Genomic DNA, 4,890 nt, shown 5'->3' on the forward strand with positions numbered 1-4,890 from the left:
GTGGGTTTTAAACAGTCATTAATGGGAATCCGGTTCAAACAGAGCAACAAGGGAGGGAGAAAAAACAATTTAAATAAGTGACATTTTTCTTTTTGCATTTAGCTATCTTCTAAAGAAGGAGGCTATTAAGTTTTTAAATCAGTTTTTAATCAACGTTTAGTGGTATAATATTCATTGAAAACAACACCAGATGTTCTTTATCAAAACATCATTCATAATGGCTAAATCAAGGTCTGAGAAGTTATTTAATGAGATAATTGTTGGTCTGTGAGTACAACAGCAATTTCTTATTTGCTTGTAACATTAAAACACACCGGTTTTCAGGCTGGCCAGAGTTCTGTCGGCTGCTGTCCGCTTCTCACCTCTCTCCTTGTGCAGTCCAAGCAAAGATGGGTGCTTGGGACACCAAACCTCAAGGTCCAAAGCCAACAGATGAAACCAGGAATCAGTGCCCTGGAAGACTGGCCCCCCTCCCCGCTTTGAAACACATGAAAAACTCCACTGACTCAGATATAGAACCTAGGCAACACACTGTGAGGTACACAGGCTCACAAAAGCAAGAAAGGGAGTGGCAGAGCTTGGCTGCAGTGAATAATTAATTTCAGAAGACAATATTTGACAGTTGAAATAAGCAGAATTCTAAACTGACCACCCAAGATTTCCTACCCTAACTTCCTGGACTGCAGATATGATGAGATATCATGTCCATAATTATGCTACCTTAGGTAGCAAAAAAGATTTTTCAGATATAATTAAATGATCACTGATCAACTGACGTTGAGTTACTCAAAGGGAGACTATCCGGGTGAGCCTAGTCCAGTGGTCGGCAAACTCATTAGTCAACAGAGCCAAATATCAACAGTACAACGACTGAAATTTTTTTTGAGAGCCAAATTTTTTAAACTTAAACTTCTTCTAACGCCACTTCTTCAAAACAGACTCGCCCAGGCCATGGTATTTTGTGGAAGAGCTACACTCAAGGGGCCAAAGAGCCGCATGTGGCTCTCGAGCTGAAGTTTGCCGACCACGGGCCTACTCTAATCCAATGAACTCTTTAAAGGCAGACAGTATTCTCTGGTTGGAGGCAGACCAGGAAGTCAGAGAGATTTGAGACGCTTAAAGGATTTGCTGGCTTTGAAGATGGAGAGAGAGGGCCACATGCAAGGACCAGAGAGCCGTCCGGCCACCAGCCAGCAAGAAAGAGGGGACTTCAGTCCTACAATCACAGCAAGTAAATTCTGCCAACAACATGAATGATCTTAGAAGTGGATTCTTCCCCCAGACCCTTGAGATAAGAACCCAATCCATCCCACACTTTCATTTCAGCCTAAGCAGAGAACCCAGTCAATCCTGCAAGCTGCTAAACTTGTGTTCATTTGTTAAGCAGCAATAGAAAACTAAGCTAACCACCATTTCCTCCATTATTAAGGCCAGAATAACAGGACATTTTCAAAGCATCTATTGGCTTTCCTTATCAAGGCTCTGCTTGATCGAATTCTTAAGACCAGCCCTCGCCATGAAATTAATAATACTTCTTCTCTTGGGAAGAAAACAAATAGAATTGAGAACTATGAATATTAAGCAAGTTACATTGAGATCTGTACAAACCTTTTCCAGAAAAACAAATACTGTATCTGGTGGAACAGGTAATGCTTGTGAGATTCCTGGGAGACACCTCTATCCACAAAATTGGGCCAGTTTGCTGTTCAGTGTTGCTACTTTGGAGTAGAGGCAGAATTAACCATGAACCTGCTTCAAATGCAATGATTACATTCAGACTGGATATTAGCACTGACCATCTCTTCTGCAACATGGGAGATAATAAAAGGGAATAGAACAGCAGCCCCATCCCCTTTGATTCAGCTCCAGATAGTCAGCAGGACCCGTCCACTTTTCCCTTAAAAGTGAAGGACCAACATAAACTGATGAACAAAAATAGATCCAGAGACAGAGAATCATCGATCAGACCATTAAACCTCAGAGGGAAGAGGGAAGGTAGGGGAGGGTGGGGGTAAGGGGGAGAGATCAACCAAAGGACTTGTATGCATGCATATAAGCCTAACCAAAGGACACAGACAACAGGGGGGTGAGGGCATGAGTTGGGGGTTTGGGCGGGGGGGGGGGGGGGGGGTAATGGGGGAATAAGGACACATATGTAACACCTTAATCAATAAAGAAATTTTTAAAAATAAAATAAAATGTACTGCTAAAAAAAAAAAAAGTGAAGGACTAGCTGGGCCGATGTGTGTCAGTGGTTAAGTGTCAACCCATGAACCAGGAAGTCACAGTTTGATTCCCCATCAGGGCACATGCCCAGGTTTAAGGCTCAAACCCCAGTAGGGGGAGTGCAGGAGGCAGCCCATTGATGATTCTCTCTTATCATTTATATTCCTATTTCTCTTTACCTCTCTATACCTCTCTCTGAAATCAATAAAAACTTGTTTTTAAGTGAAGGACTAGAACTACTCAGCCTTTTGAGGGAAAAAGTAGCTCACTAGCAGGGGGCTGAAACCAGTATGGGGTATATTCACATGTCATTTACTATTCTTTGAGACAGAGAATGAAAGAGTAATAGAAAAACCCTTTGATGCTTTGGAACCTCTGCCTTATTGATTATTTTTGAAGAATGAGGAGAGAGAATTCCCAAATCTTGGCAGGTTCTAAAGCAGCAATTGTGAAACTGAAGCTTCCATGGGAGCAGAGGAGGCCATGCTTTTCAAGAAGTGCTGTTCTCCCCGAGATTTTCCCATCAGCCCATAGCTCAGAAATCCAGCTTGGAAGTCTTTGCAAGTTGAGCTAGAAAGACCAGCCATACGCAAACGAGTTTCCGTTTTGTACCAGTCACCATTTCACATTTATGTGTTTGCATAGGTTTTTCAAAAAAAAATTGGCCTTGTAAAACTATTGGAAGATTTTCAAACTTAGGTACCTCTCATATTCAAAGTTTGGCCTGCGAAGACATTTAATCCTAAGGGCCACCAGCAGAGCTACCCACTCACCCCCCTCAATACCCTGAGTCCCTCCAAAAAACATGGGAGGAATCAAACAGGGGAACAAAGGAAAAGGAAAATAAAGCTGTATTTACATAATTCCCTCTACCTTACTGAGAGGGGAATGTCCAACAAGTGATCTATTTTATTAATCAATTGTGTCAAGTATCATTGGTTTAGTAGTCCTGCGAAAACACCAAGGAAAGCACATGCAATTATTAAATAACTAGAGGCCCGGTGCATGAAATTCATGCACGGAAGGGGGTTGTCCCTCAGCCCAGCCTGCACCCTCTCCAATCTGGGACCCCTCGAGGGATGTCCGACTGCCCGGGATCAGATGGGCAATCAGACATCCCTCTCACAATCCAGGACTGCTGGCTCCCAACTGCTCGCCTGCCTGCCTGCCTGATTGCCCCTAACCGCTTCTGCCTGCCAGCCTGATCACCCCCTAACTACTCTCCTGCCAGCCTGATCAATGCCTAACTGCTCCCCTGCCAGCCCGATTGCCCCCAACTGCCCTCCCCTGCCAGCCTGATTACCCCTAACTGCTTTCCCCTACTGGCCTGGTCGCCCCCAACTGCCCTCCCTGCAGGCTTGATTGCCCCCAACTGCCCTCCCCTGCCAGCCTGGTCGCCCCCAACTGCCCTCCCCTACTGGCCATCTTGTGGCAGCCATCTTGTGTCCATATGGGGGCAGCCATCTTTGACCACATGGGGCGGCCATCTTGTATGTTGGAGTGATGGTCAATTTGCATATTACCTTTTTATTATATAGGATAACACTTATTGAGGGTTAATTATGTCCCAAGCACTGCTCCAAGTACTCTATGTGCATTAGTTCACTTAAGGCCCCTACAACTTTGTGAGGTAGGTACTACTCCTATTCTCAAATTAAAGATCAGAAAATTGAGGCACAGAGAGGTTACTTACTCAAGGTAATACAGTTAGGCTGGAAACTGGAATAAGAAAAGAAACAGGTTCCCCCTTCCCACAACACAAAAATAATCTGAAAATTATATGGCAACTAAGATGTCTTAGGCAACAGAGAGCTAACCGGTAGGAAATGAATAATGTATTCATTCATTCACTCACTCACTCATTCACTCATTCATTCATTCATTTATTCACTCATGCATGCATACATTCACCCATTGGGCTGAGTGCTAGAGATACAGCAATAGTAAATCACCTTTTTTTTAAAGATTAAAATAAACTGAAAATTGACCTATGAAAAATTTCACGTTTTGTATACCATCCCCCACATGTTTCTGCTCCATCCTTACTTTTAAAAATTATGTATATAATAATAAATACTGGAAAACTGAAAAAAAAATAGTAAATCACTTTTTAAAGCTAGTCATTTTCCTGAGATTGCACAGTCTGGTGGTAGTAACTCTAAGATGGAAAATGCACCCAGGATGGGCTCCTCCCCCACACCTGAGGGTTAGAGGGGCTCATCCGCCAGACCTGAGGGTTACAGACAACAATGTCTGAGCTGGAGGATGAGCAAGAATGCTCTGGGGGTCAGAGATGAGTGCCTTAGCCTTTTAAGAACGGTTTGCTTCCTCTGAGCCCTCAATGTTTTAAAAATAGACCCAAAAAGAAGAGAAGAACAAGATTCCGACAGCCAAATTCCACATGAGCCCAGTCATAGTTTATTTTTCCTCCTACCCTAAAAACCTCCAGGGAAAGAGAAAGGATTTGACAAAGGCAGAGCAGGGCAGGAGAAACAAACTGGGAAAGTCTGGGAAGAAGGAAGCTCTTATGGGCAAATGCAGCTACAGAGGCTGTGGAAGAACATGCCTGGGGTTTGGACATGCGTGTGGAGAATAGGACACAGGCTAATGAGAGTAGGCCATGTGAACAGCCAACCCAGAAAGGTCCAGTAAGAAGGAACTGAA

Source organism: Cnephaeus nilssonii (genome assembly GCF_951640355.1).
Source record: "Cnephaeus nilssonii genome assembly, chromosome: 1".
NCBI classification, from domain to species: domain Eukaryota; kingdom Metazoa; phylum Chordata; class Mammalia; order Chiroptera; family Vespertilionidae; genus Cnephaeus; species Cnephaeus nilssonii.